We start from the raw sequence: 26,610 nt of genomic DNA, 5'->3' as shown, positions 1-26,610 counted from the left end.
GGCTGCCCCGGAGGAAAGCTTTTTCCTATTTTTTAATTGCATTTTTATTTACCTTTTAAATGTTATCCCGTTTCCTGGTTTCCCCTCCAGAAACCCACTATCGAACCCCAGCCCTGTTTCCACTCCCTCTCACCTCTCCGCCCTGACATTCCCCTACACTGGGGTATCAAGCCTTGACAGGGCCAAGGGCCTCTCCTCCCATTGATGCCCGACAAGGCCAGCTTCTGCTACATATGCAACTGGAGCCATAGGTCTGTCCCTGTGTTCTCTTGGAATGGTGGTTTACTCCCTGGGAGCTCTGGTTAGCTCCCTGGGGATGGGGGGTCCAGTTGGTCGATACTGTGGTCTTATGGGGTTGCAAACCCTTTCAGCTACTTCAGTCCTTTCTCTAACTCCTCCATTGGGACCCTGTTCTCAGTTCAACGGCTGGCTGCCAGCATCTGTATTTGTAAGACTCTGGCAGAGCTTCTCGGCAGACAACTATACAGGTTCCTGTCAGCATGCACTTCTTGGCATCCACAATATTGTCTGAGTTTGGTGGCTGTATGTAGGATGCTTACTTCTCCATGTGGGGCAGTCTCTGAATGGCCTTTCAGTCTCTGCTCCACACTTTGCCTCCATATTTCCTCCTGTGAGTTTTGTTTTGTTCCCTCTAAGGTACTTCTATTCAAACTTTTTTTTTCCAATGGGCTTATATGATAGTAGGTTTCCATATGGCTTTTTCAAACCTCCTTAGTGTTAGTTATCCCTCCCACAACCTTCCCTCTTCAATTGCATCTCCCCTTAATTAATGCCTTCCATTATTCTCCTTTATCCCTTCATACCACCTGTGTTCTACTTTGAGATTCTCCCAAACCCTTGTGCAATTGCTCATTTCTAGTATCCTGGCTTTCACAGGCATCCAGAGTTATGCACGCAAACCTACGTCTAAGCTGAATCCACATATGAGTATGAGCATGTAGCATTTGTCCTTTTAGGCCTGTGTCACCTGACTCAACCTAATACTTTCCAGTTTCATAAATTTTCCTGTATATTTCATAATTTCATTTTTATTGCAGATGGATAAAATTCCATCATGTATATATACATATTTTCATTACGCAGTTCATTAGTTGAAGGGCATCTAGCTGAGTCCATTCCATTTCCTAGCTATAGTGATTAGAACACCAAGTAGCCCTGTACTGGTTTGGAGAGGCCTTTGGGTCTATGCCTTGGAGTGGTATAGCCTTGTCATATGATACATCTCTCTCAAGTTTTTTGAGGAGCCTGAGTACTGACTTCCAAAGTGGCTTCACCCATTTGCACTCTACCAACAGCAGATACGCATTTTCCTTTCCCCATAGCCTTGCTGTATTTGTTGTTTTGTTTTCTTTTCTTGATCTTAGCTATCCTGAATGGGACAAGACAGCAGCCCCATGTAAGCTTTAACATTCATTTCTCCAAGTGCTGGAGGTGCCTTAAAAATGTGTATTAGTCATTTACATTTATTCTTTTGGGAACTCTGTCCAGCTCCGTAGTCCACTTTCTAAATCGAACTGTTTGCTTTATGCTTGTTTATGTATTTATTTTACATTCCACATATTAATCGCCTGTCCAACGTACAGCTGGCAAAGATTCTCTTTCCCATTCTCTAGGCTATCTCTTCATCTGGTTAACAACTGATTCCATAGTACAGGAAATTTTAATTTCATGAGGCCCCACGTTGGTTGTTGGTCTTATTTGCTGCATGGCCAGGATCCTGTAGAAAGGCTTCGCCTGAGTCTATATCCTGAAGTGGGCTTGCTTCTTTCTTTTTCCTCTAGAAGTCTCAGAGTTTTGGCTATAGTTTCCAAGCTTTTGGTACATGTGGAATTCATTTTTGTACTTGATGAGAAATAATGAACCTTCGGGGTTGGAGAGATGGCTCAGAAGTTAAGAGCACCGGTTGCTCTTGTGAAGGACTGGGGTTTGGTTCCCAGCACCCACAGGGTGGCTGGTAACCATCCATAATTCCAGTTCCTGGGGATCTGATGCTCCCTTCTGGCCTCTGCAGGCAATGCATGGAGGTGATGCATATACACACAGGCAAAGCACTAATACATGTAAAATAAAATAATCCTTTAGCCAAAAGTTTAAAAGAGTCAACTTCTAGTCTTCTACAGGTAGGTGTCCAATTTCCCCAGTGTCATTTTTTTGAAGAGATTGTCTTTTCTTCAATGTGCATTTTTGTTACCTTTGTCAAAAACTAGGTGGCTAACTGTATTTAGACTAATATCTGGGTCTTCAGTCAGTTTCTTTGACCAATTTGCCTATTCAGTGGCAGTATCCAGCTGTTTTCATCACTGTGGCACTGTAAGGGCCCATGACTCGCCAAAGAATGACACCCCGGACTCGAAGAATATGCAGAGAGTCTTTTATTCTGCACAAGTCCAGCACACTGGGGGCTCCCATTACCAAGATAGAGAGACGACCAAGTGAGCTCACAGGCTCGATTTAAAGCACACTGGAGTTCCAGGGTAGATGAGCTTCATCTTACTCTATCTCTAGGCATTCCAGAACCATTACCTGGGCGTGGAGGCTGGAAACTATTTTCAAGGACCCCGGGGTAGATGGGCTTTCCCTGCTCTAACTCTAGGCATTCTGGAACCATTACTGGAGTATAGAGGTTGGAGCCCAGGGTTTTTTTGTTTTCGCTTTTTCTATAAGTAATTGACTTGCCTGAGCTTGCTCAGTTCTTAGGTCTAGTTTCCTAAATTGCCAATTTATAGCTTGTCATGGAGTCAGTATAGCCTTGTCATTTCCCCCTTCAGTTTTGGGTCACCTCGAATCCTTGGGATGTTTAATAAATCTGTTCCTTAACAATTATTGATTATAATTGTTATGTGCTAACACCAGTGGGATTTGTCTTGTAGTCTCTTTCTGACAAAGGCCATGGATTCTTTGACCACTCCTGAGTGGTCAACATAGAAACAAGATTTCTTCTCATCTGAGGTTGCACAGAGTCCTCCCTGCTGGAGGAACAGCAAGTCTAGACCTTTTCTGTAAGACTTTTGCCTGGGAGGATAGGGACTCCTGCAAGGCCATAATTAACTTTTCCATCTTCCGGTTAAGAGCACTGGCTGCTCTTCCAGAGGTTCTGAGTTCAATTCCCAGCAACCACATGGTGGCTCACAACCATCCGTAATGGGATCCGATGCCCTCTTCTGGTGTGACTGAAGATAGCAACAGTGTACTCCTATAACCATCTCATGAATATCTGCATCCATCTCCATTCATAGGGCTTTGTAATATTTATCTTGGAGTATTAGGGCTGAGGCCCCTATACTAGCAGCTCTGGCCAGCCCTATGCCAAGGGCAGAACCTAGAAACACAGCAGAAATGGACGCCCTTTTAATCTGGTTGTTTGAAGGTGCTAGCTGGTTGTAGACATCCTCCCCAAAGTAATAAGTCACTCTGGGTACAAGCTGTACTAGAACACAAAAGTTCCCAGTCGAATTTCCGTAAATGCATGGGGTAAGCCCTGAGGTACAAGCCCACCAAGCATTCTCTGCATGTATCCTGCAACCATGGGGGTTACAGTGCAGCTGCAGAGGTGGGAAGAGGCTGAGGGTACCTTACTTCCAATGCAGAGTCCCTGTCTGGTAACCACCACTTCTGTGTTAAGTCTGGGGAGACAGGAGTTAAGAACCTGCTGTCCCATCAGCCTTCCTGCCAGCCACTGTGAACTTGATGACCAGGTTGTTGCATCGCCCCCTGCAGGTACCCAGATAGTAAGGGGGGCTGGTGGCTGGTGCAGCTAAGCGGAAGCAGCACTCAAGCAGGATCAGGAGCGCTGGAGTCACAGTTTCAGGGGATCAACAGGGTGTGGGGTGACCTTCCATCTTGTGCCCGTTCCCCTGGAAGTCTCCTCTGCTGGGACCTCAACTACTGGATGTTTCTCTCCTAGCAGACTTAATGCGGGAGTGGTGTATGCAGGTCCTGATCCTGTCAGCCTAACAGCCATAGGCATGGTCAGGATCACAGTGCGGGGTCCTTTCCAGTGAGGATCCAGAGTCTTGTGGTTAGATCTCTTAATCCAGACGTTGTCACCTGGTTCAAAGCTATGGGGGTTAGGGGGAGGAGCAGACTCATAAGTCTGACACATGGCAGGTCAGAGTTGCTTCTGGACCCTGTGGAGGGCTTCCAAAGATTTTAAAAACTTATGTTGGTTTTATTCAGCTAAAATATCAGATTGGATGTCAGGCAGCATGGGAGAGGGCCCCCTATATAGGATCTCAAAAAGCAGGTGGGGGGACCTAAAGTATAGGGGGTGCTCCTAGCCCTATATAAGGCATAAGGTAGGAGAGATGCCCAGTCACTGCCAGTTTCAAGGGTTAATTTGATCAAGGCCTCCTTCAGGGTCTGATTCATCCTCTCTACTTGCCCTGAACTCTGGGGTCTGTGTGCACAATGTAATTTCCAACTGGTCCCCAGAACCTGTGCTAGAGATTGAGTTACCTGAGAGATGAATGCTGGTCCATTGGCAGACCCAAGCAGGGTAGGCAGACCATACCTGGGTATGATGTCTTCCAGAAGCTTCTTTGCTACTGCATTGACAGTGTCCTTCTTTGGAGGGTAGGCTTCTATCCATCCTGAAAAGGTGTCTATAAAAACTGGCAAATCTTGTATCTGTATGTTCCTGGTTTTATTTTTGTATGATCAATTTCCCAATTAGCCCCTGTCTGTTAATCCCTGATTCTGGCTCCTGGAGTGGCTCCCTGATTGGGGCCTGAGGGGTTCACAGCCTGGCAGGTGGCTCAGTCTGAGATCACCTGGTCAACCAAGTGTCCTAAGTCAAATGTTTTGTACCTTGCCCCTCACAGAAGTCTCTTCAGCTTTCTGTGACCAGGTGTGAAACTTGATGGATCTGAGGAATGAGTGGCTTAGCAAACTCCTTGGGTAGGGTGGTGCAGCCTTCCGAGGTCAGCAGCCATCATCTCTTCTGTAAACCCCTGGGCATTTCCCCTGATGCCGTTTGTCTTCAGCAGTATACTCAGGGATGGCTGGGAGCCCAGCGATGGCACAACTACCAGGATGTTGGCGGTGGAAGCCTGGGATGCCTCCCTTTCAGCTTTATTAGCTAGCCTGTTCCCTCGGGCTATTTCTGGTGTTCCTTTCTGATGCCTGGGGGCAATGAATTGTGGCCACTTTGAGAGGAAGCCATGATGCCTCCATAAAGTACACATCCCTTCCTTATTCTTGATGGTTTTTCCTTCAGCACTCAGTAATCCCATCTGCTGTCAGTGGGAACATTAGCTATGGCTCCTTTTGCTGGTTTTAAAGCCTGGGTTAGAGCCTTTAGTTCTGGGCTGAAGTTCCCAGCGGCAAAGCAGTTGCTCACATAACAGAGTCCACGTCCATTACTGCTGCCCCTGCAGACCCGATTCCACTCTGGATGAAGCTGCTCCCATCTGTGAAGTAGATACGTTCCGCATCTGTCCAGGGTAGGTCGAGTCCGGCATGATGTTCTGGATGTGGCCCAGAGCTGTAGAGCAGTCATGCTGGCCGTCTGAGGATGGGTCAGGTGGCAGGGTGGCTGGGTTTAGGGCAGATGATGGGCTATATCCTATGTGAGGGGGATTCAGAAGTGGAGCCTGGAAGTGCAAGTCTGGTGTTGGACAGCCACTGGCTGGATGGATCTTTGAGGGTCCCCTTAATAGCATGGGGTGTGGCGATAACAAGTTCCTGCCCCGTGGTTATTATGTCAGCATTTATGACTAGCAGGACAGTGGCAGCTATGATCCAGAGGCAGGCTGGCCATCCTTGGGCCACCAGGTCCAGCCTCTTAGATAAATAAGCCACAGGTCTTTTCCAAGGTCCCAAAGTTTGGGTGAGCACCCCCTTTGCTCTCCCCTTTCTCTCATCTACATACAGGTGGAAAGGTTTGTGACTGTCCAGGAAGACCACGACCTCCAACAGGGCTCTTCCTTGAGTCTTAAAAGCCATGTCCATCTTAGGTCCATTCTATTTTCTCTTCTTGGCCCCTGGTGGCCTCAGTGGACCCTGGAACCCTAAGTCTACAAAACCTGCAGATCCCAGAAATTCCTGTACTTGGCTTTGGGTTGATGGAACTAGGATGCTAAGGATGGTTAACTTCCCAAGCGTCTGCCAGCAAGCGTCAGCCACTGCCCCCTCCCCCGAATATGTATCCTAGACAGGTGACCTCAAGCTGGGCCTTCTTAGCAGACACTCAGTAGCCAAGTTGACACAGCTCCTACAGCAGGTCTCATGTGGCCTCCTGGCATGTCTCCAAGTTGGGGACCCCCTGGCAATACCTACTGGAGCACAGTTATTTGGAGGTGGGCCAGCCAGTACTCACCCAAGTCCTCATGCAGTGCCTCCTCAAAGGTGGAGGGTGAGTTCTTGAATCCTTGAGGCAAGCATATCCAAGTTAGTTATTGCTTGAAGCCTCTCTCCAAGTCTTGCCATTCAAAGGCAATTAGAGGCTGGCTCTTGGGTGCCAGTATCTAAAGCTTCCAACGGATGTCAGGGGCAGCTTGGTTAACAGAACCCATATTCACAGCTGACTGGTGCTCTCTGGCTTCTGGGTCAAAAGCAGTGTAGGTCCTATAAGCGTCAAAAAGTCTTTCTAGATGTTCTCTGGGGCTCTCATTCTTTCCCTGCATCGCCTGGCTCACCTTGGACAAGTTTGTGGGTCATCTGGCGTCCTCTCAGAGGCCCCCCATCAGAATCTGGTGGTAGACCCAGTCAGGTCCAGTCAAAGAAAAGGTTGCATCCATTTCAGCCTGGGCTTGAGTGGACAATCCATTTGCTCCCATGATCCTCTCTGTCCTGTTGTGAAGAGGACCTGTCAGCAGTGGCTGACAGTCATCCCGAGTGGGTAAGTGAGTGAGCATGATTGAGTCTAGAGGACTTGTGTGAGCTGATGGCCTTTCTAAAAATGGGGAGGCTGCAACTTCCAACTGTAAAGATCATTACTGGCAAATAGCGTGTCATGAACTGTCTCCCCTGAGCCTCTAGGGGTCCCATAGCCTGGAGGAGTAAGGCCAGGCCGTAGTAGAGTCAGCCCTCTGGGCAGTACCAAGTATGATGTGGACTCCAAGTGGAGTCAGGACAGTCAGGGGTGTCAGAGGCTGCTTCTCCCTCCACCTGTGCTGCCGAGGAGCAGGGGCAGCAGGAGCAGGGTCATAAGGAGGGGGACAGAGATCCTCCTTGGAAACTGAAAGGGCTGACCCTCCTTTAGAGGAAGAAGAGTGGGGAGTGGCGGGGCCCATAGCATTTGGTCCCGATGGCCCCAGCTCTCATAAACTAAACCTTTACCCTATAAATGATGGGAAGATGGAAAGTCCCCTCCTTAGGACATCCTACTTTATAGGTGGCCCATTCATTCCTGCAAAAGATGGATAGTTAGTTTGCAGGGACGAACAACTAGACCAGAGTCTTTTACAACTCAGCAAAAGTTCTTAAAATGGTTCAGGACCAAGCCCAGTGGGGTGCTTTGTGCCTGTCCCATCCTAGCAATCAAAGAAAAAGGACAAAAAAACACAGAGAACACACACAGTTGGACACATCCACCAAATGTAAGGCTCTATGATTTGCCGAAGAATGACACCCTGGACTCAAACAGTATGTAAACACAAAGAGTGTTATATATATACACATATACACATACACACACACACACACACACACACACACACACACACACACATATATATATATAATTATAAATGACAACATTTAATTGGAGCTGGCTTACAGGTTCAGAGGTTCAGTCCATTATCAAGGCAGGAGCAGGGCAGCATCCAGGCAGGCATAGTGCAGGAGGAGGCTGAGTTCTACATCTTCACCCAAAGGAAACCAGGAACAGACTCCCAAAGAGTGTTTTATTCTGCAGAAATTCAGCATGTTGGGGTCTCCCATTACTGAGATAGACAATCAAGGGAGCTCGAAAGCTCCATTTAAAGCACAGTGGAGTTCCAGGGTAGATGAGTTTCATCTTACTCTGTCTCTAGGCATTCCAGAACCATTGCCTGGGTGTGAAGGCTGGAGCCTGGGTTTTTTCTATTAGTAATTGACTTGCCTGAACTGGCCTGGATTTGCCCAGTTCTTAGGCCTCGTCTCCTAAGCTGCTAATTTGAAACCTGTCATAGAGTCAGCCTAGCCTCCTCTGACTAATTCAAAGTCAGGGGTAGTGACACCTCTGGCAGTGTTTACTGTTTCAGACTGTTTTGACTATCTGCCATCTTTTGTGCCTCCCATAAAAAGTTTAAGATTGTTTTTCCCCACGAAAAGTTCAGTTGGAATTCTAATGCGAATTACATTGAATATGTGGACTGCTTTTAGTACAATGATCATTTTCACAATATTAATCCCACCAATCCGTGACAGTGGGTAGTCTTTCCATCTTCTGACTGCTCCTTCAGTTTCTTTAGTGTTTTATAATTTTCATCTATAAGTAATTCACCTATTTCAAGGAATTTTCTTTTTAGGCTCTTGTGAATGGGATTATGCCCCTGATTTCTTTCTCAAAGTTTTTGTCGTTGGTATTTAAGAAGGCCACAGACTCAGATATGTTAATTATGCAACTTGCCCCTTACCTGAAACCATCCATCAGCTCTAGTAGTTTTCTAGAGTTGTGAGGACCATTCACATACAGAATCATATCATCTGCAAATGGGGACGAGTCGACTTCTTCCTTTCCTATTCGTATCCCCGTGTGTGTGTGTGTGTGTGTGTGTGTGTGTGTGTGTGTGTGTGTGTGTGTGTGTGTTTCTCTGGTCTAACTACTCTAGCTAAGGCTTCAAGCTCTGTATTGAATAGACATGACCAGTGTGAGCATCCTTGTCCTATCCCAATCTCAGTGGGAGTGCTTTTCAGTTTCTCTCAATTTAACACGGCAGTGGCTATAGGTCTGATGTACATGATCTTTATGGCTATAGGCCTGATGTATATGATCTTTAGTATGTTGAGATATGCTCCCTCCACCACTAGTCTCTCGAGGGTTTCCCTCTCAAGGTTATGTTGAATTTTGCCAAAGGTCTTTTCTGAATATATTGAGATGATCATGTGACTTGTTTTTAGTTCATTTATATGGTGGATTACACGTATTAATAGGTTACATTTATTGATCTCTGAACCAATAGGCTACAGGCAAACTGGTCATGGGGAATGCCCTTTCTGATGTACTCTTGACTTCAGTTTGCAAGTGTTATATTGAGAATTTTTGTGTCTATGTTCATCAGGGAAACTTGCCACTAGTTCTTTTTTGATATCAGGGCAATACTAGTTTTGTTTTTTTTTTTTAAAGGCAGTGTTTGATCGGGACAGGAAAGTGCTAGTTCCTCTGTCCCAAAGTATGAATTAGGGCTGAGTGGAGATACAACATTTCCAATGAAATCTCTTGCCTGGGTGTTATTTTTTCAGTCTTTCTGCTCTGAGCTAAACTCACTGATTTTTAACTAGTTCTGTTCCCTTATGGAGTCTCACTCCGTCTGCTAGGCAGTTTTCTGTGATAGCTGAGGCAATCTATGGGGTTAAGGGGGCAGGGAAAGAACACCCTGTCCTTGACTTGACTCCAAGCCAAAACCAGGGCCAAGAAAAAGAATCCCACTAATCCCTGAGTTTGCCCCAAAATCGGGCCACAAAATCCCACCAATCCCAAGCCTCCTGGAAAGCTCACCCCGCCCCCAGAAAGAAACCTATAAAGTTTGCTTTCCGCTCAGTTTGCTGTTCCTTCTCACCCACCTGGAGTCAGCCACCCTCCTCACCTGGGATTTTTCTTTCCCATGTGAGGTTGTTGTGTGGTGTGACTCTGTGGTGTTCCCGGGCTGCCAATGACCAGGATACCTCTCGGAGCAGAGCTGTTATTCTTGCACTGGGGGGACCTTCCCCTACCAGAGTGGAGCTGGAACACTTCTGTTGAGGAAGTCTTTCCCCGCAGAGCTGTAACATTTACTCTACTCAGCTGCGTTGCTGTGGCCCCACCCTGCTGGAAGTGGCTACATTGTTTAAAGGTTGCCCGTGCTTCCCACGGTTTCAAGGGTGCTCATGGTGGTCCCAATAGAGGTTGCTGGGGAACCCATGTATAAAAATGAAGCCTTTGTGGGTCTTCTGGGAGAAGTCTGGTAGCCTTGTGTAGCCCAACTTCAGAATCTGGCTGTTGTCCCAGTGTTAGAGAAATGTACTGGAGAGCTGATCAAGTGGATCCTAGAGACTGAGCAGCAGCTAATGGGATTCTAAAATATTCCAGGTCCCGGGTTTCCCTAAAATAGTCATTCCTTGCAACCTTCTTAAAATCTTCCATCTTACCCAGAAGTCTGTTTGTTTTTAACATAAGGTCTCACTATGTAGCCCAGGCTAATACTTTCAATCCTCCTGGCTCAGCTTCCCAACTGGGAGAAATTAATCGTTTTGAAACTTTTAATGAAACCGAATCATACAAAAATCTACAAATATTTTATGTAACATAAAATCGGTTGTTGGAAGTAATGCTGATATAAACTGTTTGATGGACACGGAACACTTACTCTTTTTTTTTTTTTTTTTAAAGATTTATTTATTTATTTTATGCATATGAGTACACTGTAGCTGTTTTCAGATACACCAGAAGAGGGCATCAGATCTTATTACAGATGGTTATGAGCCACCATGTGGTTGCTGGGATTTGAACTCAGTACCTCTGGAAGAGCAGTCAGTGCTCTTAACCACTGAGCCATCTCTCCAGCCCGGAACACTTACTCTTGATTCAAACTCTTAGAAGCTAATTTATAGATATTTTGCTTAGCCCATCTTTTTTCCCCAGCTTTGTTTGGTGTCTTAGGAAGAATAATTTAGAGTTGCACATAGTCTTAAAGATTATCAAATCCAATCTCATTTTTCAAAGATGAAAACTAGGTTTAGGGAAAATTAAGCAGATTCCTCACAATGCTTCCTCAAATCTATTTCTTAAAAAAAAAAATAGCAACTAAGACTGGGTCCCCCTGGTGTTGATACTGTTGCTCCTTTTGATATGAGATTCCTTGATACTTTCCTAAATACACAAATCAAGTGACTTCTTTGGATGTCTGGTCTGAGGTTTACAATACCAACCCATATCTTCCTGGATTCTGAACCTTGACTTATGATTAAATGGAAAATACCGTAAGTCAAAACTACATACACTGCACTGTCCCCTGAATATCTGTGTGCCCTTGTGATCACATGACTGCCTCGGAGCTGTTACTTACTGCTGCTGTCCGCCATTACAAGAGATTATATTTTATACATATGGTCTGCTCAGAAAATCAAAAGTCAGACCATGGAGTTTAATATCAACTGAATATGATATTATGGCTTTCATGTAATCATGGAGACAATGATCCTAAGGCTAGAGTAAGATTTCTGTTAGAAAGAAAGAGAGAAGGAAGGAGGGAAGGAAGGAAGGAAAAACAAAACAAAACAAAAAACAACCCTATGCCAAACTGTTACTGATCAGCCAGCCAGATCAGTCTTTTACCCTAGTTGAATAGAAGTTGTGAGTTTGCAAAGGGAAGCATTTCTGGTGCTGGCATTCCCAAGCTTTCAGTGGCCCAGAAACGTACAGTTCCAAACCCTGAGGGCTAGGCACCTCTTGCTCTGGCCTCTGAAGTCAGAGACAAGCTATAAGCCCTCCGGTTAGAGGTTTGTAGCTCCGGTCTTTTACTGCCAGTGGCCTCAGCACTTGGCAGATACTGTGTTCCTTTCCAGTGACAGTGGCCCAGTAGTAGTAAGCAGCGGCCAACACTACCTTCTAGTATTACAGCTCTGACACAAGCTCTGGGTGCCAGGACCCTCAGCTCCATGGTGATACATTACAGCTGCCAGGCCAAAGATGTCAGGATCCCCAACCCTTGACAACAGCTCATTCTTGGCCCAGCTGTCTAAGGCCCCTGTCCTCGGGGTTTGGCGGCCCCTGTCCTCGGGGTTTGGCGGCCCCTGTCCTCGGGGTTTGGCGGCCCCTGTCCTCGGGGTTTGGCGGCCCCTGTCCTCGGGGTTTGGCAGCCCTCTGCACATGCTTGGGTGACTGAGGCTCACAATTTCCCTTCTCCGGTTCATCATCTCTACCTCCCAACATCTCCGCTCCATCTCTTGTCTGGAGCGCCTCAATGGCTCTCATGCCACTACGATTGCGCTAACAGTTCCTGCAGCCTTCAACGCTGCTCCACTGCCTCTGTTCCACCTGTGTCTGTCATCTTTTCTTGGTGTCAGCAGCTCAGTCTGATAAAAATCAACTGCTACCAAGGAAAGACCACTAGAAAGCAGCCTTTTATAGAGCACAGTGTTGCAATATCTCAATTAGTATGAGCATCCCAGTGCGTGCAGGCCACAGCCCATCGCGGAGGTCGGATGAACTCTCCAGAGTCAGTTCTCCCCTGCCACCTGTGAGCCCCAGGGAGCGAGATCCGGCCTCCATGCAAGCGGGTCTGCCCACTGAGACATCTCATGGGTCCTGTGTTCATCTTCAAAGGACATTTTCTCTTGCTTTAGCCTTTACTATTCCAGTGGAAGCTTTACTGGAATGACCTTGATAAACAACGGTATGTTATCACAAATAGTGCTGTGCTCCTGTAATCCTAAAACTCAGGGGGCTGAGGCAGGAGGATGATGAGTTTGAAGCTGTCCTAAAACACACAGTTCTGGGACAGCCTGAGCAACATAGAAAGGCTCTGTCTCAGAGACAAAAGAAACAGAGGGAAGGAAGGAGACAGAAGGGAGGGAAAGAAATAGAAAGAAAAGAAAAGTTTTAGGTGTGTGTATGGTAATTAGACAGAGTAGGCTATTTTGTTGGTTTATCATTAAACATCTCTCAGAGCTCTTTACTATAATTAGGTTCCCCAAAATAGAGCTACTCCAGAAGTTTATTCCTTTTTGAATACATTTTTACACTCATTTTGTGTGTGTGTGTGTGTGTGTGTGTGTGTGTGTGTGTGTGTGTCCATTTGCACATGCATGCTCTTGCCACTGTGCACACATGATGGTCCAAGAACAAGGTGAAGAGGTCAGTCAGTTAACGCTTTACCATGTCGGTCCAAGTGTTGAACTCATGGGACTCGTACAAGCACCTTAATCCACTTGACCATTTTGCAGTTTACTCTTGTTCAAGAGTAACTTGTAACATAAAGAAAAGAAGCTTCTTTCAACTCACCGTGAGACAAAACCACTTTGGTCCATGATCAGCTGCCCTGTAGTTTTGGGCCTGTGGTGACTTATCAGGGACAGCGAAAAACTGCTGACCTCATGTTGGGATGGGACAGAAAGGAAGAAGGGGCCAGGATACCTATCCCCTTAAAGAGCGTATCTCAAACGTCCTCCCAATATACACTGTGAAACCAGCCTTTAACATATGGGCCTTTGGGGACACTGTAGATTCCAACTGTAGCAGACACGGGCAGGCGCATAGCTGTCCAGCATTTAAAGCTGTATTCTGTTCTTGACTCTGTTCCTATTTTTTGTTTGTCTGTTAGTTAGTTAGTTAGGTAGGTAGGTAGGTAGGTAGGTAGTTTTTTGAGACATGGTTCCTCTGTCCTGGCTATCCCTGGCTCTCCTGGAACTCACTGTGTACAGAGGTCCGTCTGCCTCTGCCTCCTGAGTGCTGGGATTAAAGGCATTTGCTGCCCCCACCATCTGGCTCTGTTCCTACTTTAAAGCTGCCGATAGGCGTCTGTGTGTTGTCTTTCCTATTGAAAAGTAGGAGCTTATACTTAAAAGCAAGACTTCAGAGCAGTAAAATTTCCTTAAACAAATGCACAACTAATTACTTTAGGGTAAATAGTTGTAAATGCTGAATGTATTCAGTAGGTGGCTATTTATATACTAATTTGTTTATACATATGTAGCAATAATAATTAGAAAGAGGTCACCAGTTTCAGAGGGAGCGGAGATGATGGGGAATGAGTTGGAAGGGGAAAGAGGAAAGTACATTACACATGTGTTAAATGAAAAACGAATAAATAAAATATGTGTTGCCCAAATATAATGGAATAAGTGCTAATAACTAATGGGTAATACGTACTAATCCTGAATAAATAAGACCTTAAGAGATATTAAACAGCATGCCAAAGAAAGATCACTTTAAATGGAAAGACATAATTAGAGGTGGGGCATTTGGCCAGCCCTGGAAGCTTCCAGAAGACTTTCTTAAAGGAAGCGAGGTCTGAGTTTTAAAAACTGAGTTCCAGCGAGTCAAATGGAAAGAAACTGGAAAAATGCAGAAGGTGGCAAGAATAGCAAAGCATCGGTGAGGGTCGTGGTAGAGAGAACAGGCCAGGCAATGAAAAGGCTTCATCCTGAATAGATTACACACAGTATAAACTGATACAGACCACCGCATGTGGTAGGCAGTGCACTTGATTGTAGTGTAATTGGATTTATTATAGGTCATGGCTGGCAGAAGGAAATTTGATAGGGGCGGGACTGGACTTGAGGTATTGCAAGTAGGCAAGATGGGAAAAGAACCGAGAAGTGAAGCAAGGCTACTGTTGATGATAGAAAGAGAAGGCTAGAACATTCAGGAAAACAAAATCAGCAGCATTTAAGTGTAGGGAAATGTGGCAACGGGAATTGTAAGATAAGAATTCCCGGGATCCTGGCTTCTTGAGTCCTCAAGTTTGGGATCTGAGAAGCCAACCTGGTGTCTGGGAAAACGGTGAATTTGGTTCAGGACACATCTATTGTGAAGGGTCTAAGAAACATCTATGGACTTTTGTGTACCGGTCACGTTAGCCGAATCTGATGAGGTCAGTCTAAAGACACAGTTCCAGGAATCGTCAGCATGGAAATGACACTTTAATCCATTCTTGTGAGGGAATAGGAAGTGGAAGCAAGCTTGCAAACAACAAACGACCAGTGAGGAAAAAGAATTAGCAGAGCAGCAGAATGAGAGAGAAACTCTTTGGCCATTCATCCAACAAGGGATTAATATACAGAATAAAAGAAAGAACTCAAAAGAGTTAACACCCAAAGAACAAGGGTTGTGCCGAGCCTGCACGTAGCAGACAGGAACAGAAGGATGCGGTGAGTTCAAAGCCACATAGTGAGTTCCAGTCCTGGTGGACTACAGAATAACATCCTGTCTCAAAACGGACAAAAATAGAGCTGCCTTGTTGAGGCTCAACGAGGAGAAATGGGAGGGGGCGGGAGGAGAAAAGGAAGAGGAAGCTGCAACCGGATGTAAAGTAAATAAATAATTTTTTCTTTTTTAGAAAACAGACAAAAATAATAATGCTACACAGTCTGTAAACGGGCAAAGGAACTGTACAGTTTAGGGTCTCAGAGACATGTGTAGTAACAGCCTGGGAATTTGACTTGATTACATTCGAGAGATCTTTCCATTATCACTGCCCTTTCTTCATTCAAGGTAGAATTTTTTGAGAGAGAGAGAGAGAGCGCAAGATCAAACTAGGCATGAAGTGAGCCCTCCTTGTTCATAGACATTTTGTTCCCAACAGTGACAAGCAGGTTTGGATTCGCTGGTCTGCTCCCACTCCCTCCAAGCGTGTTGTTCTTGAAAGAATATAGCATCGATGGTAGCTGCTGTCAAGTCTTAGAGGGCAGGGCACTCCAGACCTTCTTCAACGGGGCACACTATTGAGAGCAGGGATGGGCCTTGATGGACTTTACAACCACGGCCATATACGCACATCATCCAGTGAGCAACAATTATCCACACCACGCCTGTACTCTGTTACCCACACCACGCCTGTACTCTGTTACTAAGCAACTCCCGGAACAGGCCAGGTAACAACCAGCTGGGCTGGATGTATACCAGATTGAACTCGGACAGAAAACATTGAGTTCCTGCACAAATGGATAGACTCCAAGTAAAGATTAATTAATCAATAAATCACATGTATGTGTGTTTGTATGAATGTGTGTATGTATATATGTGTATATATATGTGTATGTATGTGTGTATGTATGTATGTGTGTATGTATATATGTTTGAATGTATGTGTGTATGTATGTATGTGTGTATGTATATATGTTTGTATGTATGTATGTATGTATGTATGTATGTATGCCCATTACAAAAAGATGCTTAGCCTCCACGCTCTTGGCACTTGATGATATAAAATTATATTTGTTCCCTCGTGAGTTCAGCTATTGGAAAGCCACAGACAGCAGTTTTAGTTAAGCAAGTATACCTCTCTGAACCTAGAAATCCATGTTTCTCTCCATTGATACTGAGACCAGGTATAAAAATCACCAGATTAAAGAGGAAAGGCTCATTCATTAAAACACTTACTCTAGTTCATTCTTAGCTGTTTTTAGCTAATACTTCCAGGATTTCCCCAAAGATGGGGCATGATGGCCAGCTACTCTTTATTGATTAGCAGACTCAATTTAGAATCACCTAGGCATTCAAGGCGCGCTTCTTTGAGGGCACTCCATCGGGTTAACTGACGAGAAAATAGTCATCCTGAATGAGTAGGGCACCAGCCCATGGCCAGAGCTCCAGGAGAATGAACCAGGTAAGAATACCCAGAGAGCACTGGCATTCTCCTTCTCCCTTCCTGACCGACCCATGCCTTAGCCTGCTCCGCTCTGCCTGCGTAATAGACTGAAGCACCTTTGCCAAATAACCCTCCCTCCCCTAAGTCGGCTATGACAGACATTCTGTTTCAGCAACGAGGAAGCTAAGACAGTGGGAGTTTCCACCCCAGTTTTGGGAATGCTGAGAAGCAGAAATCTAGGGAGTTGGCCAAAGGTTTTGACGGCAGAAGAGGCAAAACCAAGTCTGAGTGCAGGTCTGACACTCTACGCAGCGTGCTCCCTGGGAACTCAGCTGCCTTCAGGAAATTGGATGCAACTATTCTGACTCAATGCTTCACTTGAATCTATTTTATCTCAGGCTTTCTCAACCATGTGTGAGGTGGCATATATTCTTCTCCAGAGATTCTTGGGCATCTAGGGCCACAAAGTCTGTTTGGTTTGACATTTCAGTATACTCTCTTGTCGAGTCCCAAATTTCAAGGTTTACTACCTGGTGGGCCCATGGGCTCATGATCTTTCTTGCTAAATGAGGTGAGAGAGCAAGGATGATGAAAATAGGTAATCTTATTTCTGTCCTGATCTGCCATATCAGTGAACAGCTGCTAATGTCTGTCTGGCTTTAATGGCATGGGCCCTTCCTGGAACTCCACCCACATTAACTGACTAATGTTTGCTTGTTTTTCAAGGAAGTTTTTGAGTCATTTTCCCTGAGTGACAGGTCTTCTCTCCCATTGCTTTCATACTCTCTAGACTCTAAAAAGGCTTTTTCACATGTGTCATGCTGACAGGACTAATCACACATCTAGAACAGGTTGAAAACAAGGTCCCCCCTTAAAGAGTCGCAGACTCTTCCTTCAAGAGTAGAAGGTTGGGGGGTTGGGGATTTGGCTCAGTGGTAGAGCGCTTGCCTAGGAAGCGCAAGGTCCCGGGTTCGGTCCCCAGCCCCAGAAAAAAAAAAAAGAGTAGAAGGTTGGACATGCAAACATGAGGGTCTGAGTTCATAGCCCTAAACACACAGAAATTCACACATGATATAGTATGCACCTGTAATCCAGGGACTCTGATGGTGACGTGGGAGGTAGAGACAGGAGAGTCCCCAGAAACTGGAGGGCCAGCTAGCCTGGTGTGCACATAAGGAAGCAAGAAACCTTATCTCGGGGTTGGGGATTTAGCTCAGTGGTAGAGCGCTTGCCTAGCATGCGCAAGGCCCTGGGTTCAGTCCCCAGCTCCGAAAAAAAAAAAAAAAAAAGAAAGAAAAGAAACCTTATCTCAAACAAGGTCAAAGGAGAAACTGAAATACAATGTTGTCTTACACATACATGCACATGCACACACGCATGCACAAAGAGAGGAGAAAGGAGAGAGAGAGATAGATACAGAGAGAGGAGGAAGAGAGGTTTAATATTTATTTTAAAAAAGCCATAAAGCTAGACAAGGTACCAAAACAATTCATTATGGGTAAGAATCTTCTTTTCAACAGATGTCTGAGACACATGCCATTGCCTTGAAAGAATGAAACCGGAACTCCAATTTATTAACACATTCAAAAGTTAGTCCAAAATGAGTCATTCACGCGATATAGGTGCTGAAATACAAAGCTCTTAAAAGAAAGTATAGGAGTGAATCTTCATGACCCCTGATTAAATGGTGGGTTTTGGGGGTAAGGCACCAAAAGGAAAACCAAAAAACAAACAAACAAGCAAAACAAACAATCAAACAAAACAGCGAAATTCAACCATAAAAAGTAAAGAATGTCCACGTGTGATAGCTCAAGCCTTTTCTCCCAGAATTCAGAATTCATGAGGCAGGGCAAGCAGATCTCTGTGAGTTCAAGTCCAGCCTGGACTATATAGTGAGTTCCGGGTCTACACAGTGAGACCCTGTCTCAAAAACAGAAGATGAAAATGTCTATATTATCAAGGATACCTTAAGAAAGTGAAACCGTTGCCCGGCAATGATGGTGCACACCTTTGATCCCAGCACTCAGGCAGAGACAGGCGGATCTCTGAGTTCAAGGTCAACCTAAGGTACAGAGTCCTGTCTTCTAGGACAGCCAGGACCATACAGAGAAACCCTGTCTGAAAAAAAAAAAAAAAGAAAAGATTAAAAACATAACTTACCTAGTGAGGAAACTATCTGTCAAGTCATTTCTCCAAAACACATATTAAAATTCAACAATAAATGACAACCCAATCACAAATGGACAATGCGCTGAAAGATCTCTCCACAGAAGACGTAAACACAGGAGAAGCACATTTAAAACAGCAGATTCCCGGCATTAGCAGCCGCTAGGAAAACAAAGCGAAACAAGATACTTCATTCCAATTTAGGATGGAGACCATAAAGACAAATTGTACTTACTGACAAGAATGTGGAGAGGCTGGGGACCTTGGACATTGCTGGTGGGAGTGAAAAATGGGGAGGCCACTTGGGAAAAACCTGACAGTTCCCCAAAATGTTAAAAACAGGACTGAGGCTTTAGTGGAGTGGTAGCATCTCAAAGTCTCAGGCTCCCTAGCAACAGGAAAGGAAACGAACAAACAAAATTAAAGCGTTATCGTTTTGAATTGCAGGGGAACTAGTGGGTAAATCAAGGAGTTAGGGAAAACAGGCGTAGTTAGAGGAAGGGGGGCTGGGACCATCCATATGTGTGTGTGTGTGTATATATATATATATATAAAAGGAAGTTATTCAGGAAAGCATCAGAGTAAAGAATTATCATTAATATTAATATTATTATCATTATTATTATTATTATTATTATTATTATTATCATCATCATTTTCAAGACAGGGTTCCTCTGTGTAGCCCTGGCTGTCCTGGAACTTGCTCTGCAGACCAGGCTGGACTCAAACTCAGAACCACACCCAGTTAGTAAAGAACTTTTTATAACATATTTTTGGTCATATTCTTTCTCCTCTCCCAACTCCAACTCCTCCCAGACCCACCCAACTTCATGCTGTGAAGGTGGTTTTTATTAGGGTTGTCGTGGTTTTCTTTTAAATTAATCCCAGTTGATTGACTTAGTGGCTTTAGAGTTTGTGTCAGAAGATCTGATTGACAGGGATTAGCAGACAAGTTCTCTCCCTACTGGTGACAACCTCTTCCACTTCATAATAAATCTCTGTGCTCAGGTTTTGAATGGACCACATTTCTAGGTACCGTTTCAATATTTTTTTTTTAAGCAGAGTTCTAGAACTACTGGTTTTGCATGCTTCCTTGTGAATAGGTGTCTCCCAAAGTATATTCTTGGCTTGGTGTCAGGTATATATAGTCCTAGCCTTGGGAGACACGCAACTCTATGCCCTTTCTCTCTTTAGAAAGCAACAGCAACAACAACAAAACAAAAACAACAAAACAAAAACAAAAAAAAACAAAAGAAAAACAATTTTAAAAAAAAATAAATTCGCCGGGGTTGGGGATTTAGCTCAGTGGTAGAGCGCTTACCTAGCAAGCACAAGGCCCTGGGTTCGGTCCCCAGCTCCGAAAAAAAGAAAAGAAAAAATAAATAAATAAATAAATAAATAAATAAATAAATAGATTCACAAACATACAAAAACACTATAAAAACACAAAATTGGAAACCATAATATACATGCAAAATACCAGTAAGACTAAAAAAAAAAAAAAATGCCCAAACAAAGCAATATGGGGCAAAGTCTACTAATAACCCTGCTGCTTCCCCCCTCTCAACAGCAGGACCCCATCTAACTTGAACCTGTGCGAGCTACCACAGCCTCGCTGGTTTATATGTGGAGTGATTTCTATTTAGCAAATTCAATAATCTTCAATATCATCTTATTATGTTGTGTGACCTTTCTTTATTCACACCCTAACTCTCATAACCTTTTCTGCCACACACAAAACCTCTAATTTACATTATATTATATTATAATTCTTATATATAATCCATAATATATTTTCATTTTAAATAATCTTTTAACACAAAATCTTATTTTGCCATATAAAAACTCATCTCATCTAAAAGCATTTCCCTTTTTCATTAGCCTTCCTTTATCAACGACAAATTCCACACCCACGGCTTTAGATCACTTTCCCTCACACGACGGTGGTTCCTTCTGCCTTTTCCAAGTATCTTTCTCATTCTGAAAAATACCTATTTCTCAATAAGACAACTGTATTTTAAGTGACTGCTCAGAAAACTGCACGTGAAACAAAAGGAAAAAAGTGCACGTGCTTTCCAAATGCTTAACAACTATAAACACAGCAAAACTTTACATTTTAAGACATAAAGCTAAGTAATTGTCCATAAAGGAGAAATTATAGAGTGAAATAAACACGCCAAGACTGCCTATAAATCTCAAGATGTCTTTGCCTTTCAAATGATATTTTCCTTGAGAATTTCATACAATATATTTTGGTCACATCTATGCTCTGTATCCCTACCTCCCAGCTCCTTCCATCCCCCACCCCAGCCCCAGTTGTGTTGCCTAGGTGACGCCTGCCGGCCTGCCCGGTAGCCTAATCAACCTGCTCCACTAAAGAAAGCTTGACTCTCCCTCTCCCAGCAGCTCTCACGCGTAGTGGTGGGATTTTGTGTGTGCGCCCTTGGTCGCCCCTCCACGCTGGGATTTTATCTAGCTCGAGCAGGTCACACGCACGCAATCATAAGCCCCATCTCCATCTCTTACGATCTTTCCATCCACTCCTCTGTGAAGGTTTCCCGGGGCTTTGGGTAAAGGGGTGTGACATGTACATCCCATTCAGGGCTGAGCACTCCACAGTCTCTCATTCTCCATACATTTTTCCGTTGAGAATGTCTTCACTAACTGCCAGGCAGGGAGAAAGGGCTCTGCTGAGGGTTGAAAGATATGACTTACAGGTAAAACCATAAGTCATTAAGTCTTAATACTCTACCCATTTTAGCAATAATAGTGTTGGTTTCTCCCTTAGGGGCTTAATTAGCTTAATTAATTAGTTCTTGTCCCTGTTAACACTGTCAGGTATACTGGCTACTCTTCCAGAGGTCCTGAGTTCAATTCCCAGCAACCACGTGGTGACTCACAACCATCTGTAAAGGGATCTGATGCCCTCTTCTAGTGTGTCTGAAGACAGCTACAGTGTACTTATATACCATAAATAAATAATTCTTTAAAACTTTTTTTTGTTTTATTGTATCCTGGATTGACAAAAATAAGGGTTTGGTAAAACTTGCTTTTAACAGTCAAAAATAATCTTAAAATGCCCATATACACACCAACAATACTGCTCAACAAAAAACTTTTTTTAATAATTTAACTTTTTTTTAAGATTTATTCATTTATGTGAGTATACTATAGCTGTACTCAGACACACCAGAAGAGGGCATTGAATCCCATTACAGATGGTTGTGAGCCACCATGTGGTTGCTGGGATTTAAACTCAGGACCTCTGGAAGAGCAGTCAATGCTCTTAACCACTGAGCCATATCTCCAGCCCCCTCAACAAAATTTTTTAAATATTTAAAATTTTTAAAAATTTTAAAGGGGCCGCATATTTTGTTATTTTCCACCCTTAGGATATAAAATTAATACAAAGACTATTACATGGATGTATATAACAGTTCACCTGCAGAGAAAATAATACATAAATAACTATGAATGGTGTGTCAAGATTATATTTATTATATTTAAGAGAAGGGATGACCTTTCACTGTTGAATTCTCTGTATGAGATTCCTCAGTCAGTGTGAAAGAAGAGTTCTCCGGAAGCCCACCTAAGCACTAGAGAAAGCTTCTGTTAAACCTTAGGGAGAAGACATCTCCACAACTGTCCGATTAAAGCAAGCTGTGCTTAGTAGTGCACGAGGGACTGGCAGACCACTGCCTCCCTCTAAGTTAGAGTTTCAGACCTCCCTGGCTTTTGAGGTCCTCTTAATGGGGTTAGCAGAAAATAGCCGTTGAGATCATTGGCTGTTAGTACCTGGGTTGGGGGGGGGGGGGGGGCTCGGGCCTGAAGGCTGCCAGTGGGGGTGGATAGGTACAAGAATGCATCATGTGGAAGGGGGAGTCATCATGGGTGTTGAGGAGTCTAGCAAGGCAAAGGGGTGGGTATGCATTGTGGGGATACAAGTTTAGCACAAGCTGCTTAGGAAACAGAAACTTATTCTTGTTAGGTCTGGAGACTTAGTAACAATGTGTGACACTGTAGCTCCTTAACAAGGCCTACAAGTTACCTGGAAGTTCAGGATTTCCAAACGTGCAAAGCTTGTGACCACCATTTTAGAAGAGGACACCATCTGGGTTTCAGAAGGTCAAGACCCCCCCACCCCAGGTAATGACCAAAGGACAGAGCCGGTCTAGGGCCCAAACCACACATCATCAAGCAAAAACGATCCCTCTCAAGCATAAAATCTAACTTCAGACTTGCTTGAGACCCACAGCTTTCTCCTTTGTGGTCTCTCCTGTTGTGATGGTGTGGATACACCTATTTCTGAAGCAGATACCTCTTGTTTTTAAGTATCACTGGTATAGGAGGGGTTTGCCTCAGAAAGAATTCTACCCTGAGACTTGCTCACAGCCACTTGAGGTGATTACCCAGGGCTTAGCCAGTGTTCTATTGCTGTGAAGAGACACTGAAACCAAAACACTCTCATACTAGAAAGCATTTAATTGGGGCTGCCTTACAGGTTCAGAGGTTTATCCCATTATCATCATGGTGGGAAGCATTGTGCCTATCAGGCAGACACAGTGCTGAAGAAGTAGCCCGATTTTTTTTTTTTTTTTTAATCTGGATCTGTAGGCATCAGGAAGAATCTCTGGGCATTGGATATCCTTTCTCAAACCTCAAAGCCCACCCCCAGTGACGCACTTCCTCCAACAGGGCCACACCTAATCCTTTCAAACAGTGCGGGGTTGGGGATTTAGCTCAGTGGTACAGCGCTTGCCTAGCAAGCACAAGGCCCTGGGTTCGGTCCCCAGCTCGGGGGGGGGGGGGGGGGGGGGACTGTTCCTCAAACAGTGCCACTCCATGGTGACCAAGTATTCAAATCTATGAGCCTATAAGGGCCAGTCTCATTCAAACCACCACACTGCTGGACTGGATTAAGACTTCAATACTGTTGGGCAAGGTGAACACAATTTGCATGTGAGAAGACCTTAGAAGGAATCTAAGGGGAGAATTAGGCAAGATGTGATAAGATAAAGTACCTCCCTCAAATTCATGTGCTGAAGTCCTGATTCCTGGTACAGTAGAATGTGCTAATACGTTAAATATGAGGTCATTGGGATGAGCTCTCAACTAATACGCTAGAGTTTGCATAACAGGAATGTTTGAACCCAGGCACAAACAGAAGGTCGACCACGTCATAAAGACACAGGGGAAAGACATGTTTCTATAAGCGGTCCCAAACAGAATCAAGACTTTCATCTTGGGTTTTAGTCTCCATAACTGTAAGAAAACAAATTTCTACCGCTTGCTGCCTTCCTGACTGGAGTACTTTGTCATGGCAGGTCTAGCAGACTATACAATCAGTTTAATAGCGAAACATTCAACAATAAAAAGGAATTTGGAGGATTGGGGATGTAGTTCAGCGGTAGAGTGCTTGCCTATCCTGTACAAAGACCTGAATTTCATCCTCAGCTGGGGGAGGGGTGGTGGTGGTGGTGGTGACAGCATTATTCATAACTGTATTAGTCAGTTTTCTGTTGCTGTGATAAAATACCATAACCAAAAGCTATTTGGTGGGCAAGAGTTTCTTTGGACTTAAGGTTCCAGAGAAAGAGTTCTCTTGCAGGAGAGCAAGCAGCCACATCGGTACTGAGATCAGAACTTCAGTCACAGACTTGAGGCGATAAACCCCCAAAGCCTGCCTCCGGTGACATTCTTCCCACTAGTCATGCCACACCTCCTAAATCTCCCCCAAGCAGTACCACCAACTTGGACAACTAGGGACCAAGTGTCCAAATACCAGGGCTTATGGTGGGCATTTTTCATTCAACCCTCCACATTCCACTCCTTGGCCCCACTGGCTCATGGCCATGTCATAATGCAAAAAGCTTTTAATTCAACTTCAAAAGCCTTTCAGAGTCTTGGCATCATTTAAAGCTTCAACGTCTCTTCTGAGACTCAAGGTAATCTCTTAACTGTGGTTCGGTTAAAGTCAAAAAGAAAACAATGTGCTTTACAACGTAAGACTATACATCATCATTCTAAAGAGGAGAAACAGGGGTGGGCACAATGAGAAAATCCTGGACCAAAAGCTACCAGGGAGTCCTTTCCTCTCTAATATCTTCTTCCTTTTCATCCATGGGGTTTAGGACTGTAGATTGGGGAAGGGTTAAAAAAGAGGACAATCTGGGCAACTTCACCAGTCCAGCGGTGCTGTTCTTCCAATGCTCTCCCTAGATAATGAAAGAGAGAGCTGCCTGCTGCCCCTTGACGTCTCATTCCCTTCTGTCCCTGCCATATGGGCTCATGACTATGCAAAGATAGCACCGACCCTGAGACAGGAATGTTGAGGGTGTCCCGCTATGAAAGCGTTCTCTCATGTTTGTTTTCCCGTTGTGCACTGGCCACTCTTCCCGTATATATCACTAAGCACATTGCTGGAGCATTTATTTAGTACTTAAAAAAAAATGGCATACATGATACTGAGAAAAAAAACAAAATTTACTAATCAAAAGATGAATTCCTTTTTAAATGAAGCAGCCATTCCCCACCTTATTTTAGAGGATGACAGAACAGCAGCAGAGGGAAACCTCAGCTGCAGAGAAGACCACTCAGAGCCTTAAGCTATTGGTTATACAAATTATTAGCGATCTTTTCTTTCTAGTTAAGTTAGTCATTGCCTGGCTTCTTCTTTACAAAATGTGACTCATCCTATAAATTCTACCATGTGTTCCACAAGATAGCTCATCCAGGGAGGTCATCCGTTCATCTGTGAATGTAAGAAATCTTCCCCCCTCCTCTTCTTCTTCTTCCTCCTCTTCTTCCTCCCCCTCCCCCTCCTCTTCTTCCTCCTCTTCTTCCTCTTCCTCCTCCTCCCCTTCTCCTCTTCTTCCTCTTCCTCTTCCTCTTCCTCCTCCTCTCCTTCCTCCTCCTCCTCCCCTCCTCTTCTTCCTCCTCCTCCTCTTCCTCTGCCTCCTCTCCTTCCTCCTCCCCCCTCCTCCTCCTCTTCTTCCTCCTCTTCCTCTTCCTCCTCCCCCCCTCCTCCCCCTCTCTCCCTCCCTCCCTCCTTCTCTCCGTCCCTCCCTCCCACCCTATCCACAGTCAGGGCAAAGCGCTCAGCCTTCTGTGTAATATGTCAGCTCCAGGCTAGCGGTGCACAGGCGTGAACTTTAGACCAAGTAAAAGGCAAGGGCGGGGTTGGCATTTGGTACCAAGGACACAGATGCAGATAAGGGCTCCACCTAAACAGAGGCCATTGGGGAATGCAGGGGAAAGGAGACGCTAGTCGATCTACAAGGCTCTGGCACGCATTACAACGCTGGTTTTCCTGTCCCTTTAAAACATAAAATGGAGTACAATGGGTTTAATAATAACAAGAATCTGAGTTAACCATTAAGCAAAAGAATGAAAGTGGCTCCGAAGTTGTATCGGAATGAAAATTATGACAGGCAATTCCTTTCTGCAAAACAGAGAGGGGAAAGAGCTAGACAAATCTCTCAAGACCAACCACTCCACGGACCTGAAAGCCAACCAAATGTAAGCAACAAAGTGAGAAGCATTTATTCTTGGGACACTTCTGTCCCGGGTAAGAACATTTTGCCCACAGATGTTTCCATCGCCCCCTTTGCTGAGTCAATGACTTTTAAGTAAGATCAGCTAATTGTGAAAATATTGGAACATAAAGACTAAATTCCAGGGTTGGGGATTTGGCTCAGTGGTAGAGTGCTTGCCTAGCAAGCGCAAGGCCCTGGGTTCGGTCCTCAGCTCCAAAAAAAAGAATAGAAAAAAAAAAAGACTAAATTCCAAGTGCAGCAGGGAATTCTTGGCTTTGCTATCCATGAGAAATGAACATGTAGTGGATACTCGGGAATCAGAAATAAAAAACAAAAAAACAAAAACAAAACCAGCTTTGCTAGCTTCTCAACTCAGTCCCACTCGAGAGCCCCAGACTAACCAGAAATTTAGCAAGGGGAGCTTTGTAATAGAGCTATATAGAAGGATTGAGAAACTC

At 44.5% G+C, this 26,610-nt stretch overlaps 1 protein-coding gene and 1 long non-coding RNA gene across 2 annotated transcripts in view; one reads left to right on the top strand and one right to left on the bottom strand.

The window, feature by feature from the left end:
• Tmem45b (transmembrane protein 45b) overlaps positions 1-26,610 on the top strand; it is a 45,345-nt gene that overhangs the window by 4,870 nt on the left and 13,865 nt on the right.
• Positions 9,254-11,934, bottom strand: LOC148004009 (uncharacterized). The gene is made up of 2 exons (XR_015627116.1): positions 10,720-11,934; positions 9,254-10,509 (listed from the first exon to the last, which is right to left on the bottom strand). It is a non-coding gene; the product is annotated as an uncharacterized LOC148004009 (long non-coding RNA).

Source organism: Rattus norvegicus, chromosome 8, assembly GCF_021556685.1.
Source record: "Rattus norvegicus strain SHRSP/BbbUtx chromosome 8, alternate assembly SHRSP_T2T, whole genome shotgun sequence".
NCBI lineage: Eukaryota > Metazoa > Chordata > Mammalia > Rodentia > Muridae > Rattus > Rattus norvegicus.
The sequence above is the reverse complement of the archived record's forward strand: the minus strand, read 5'-3'. Positions and strand labels throughout refer to the sequence as shown.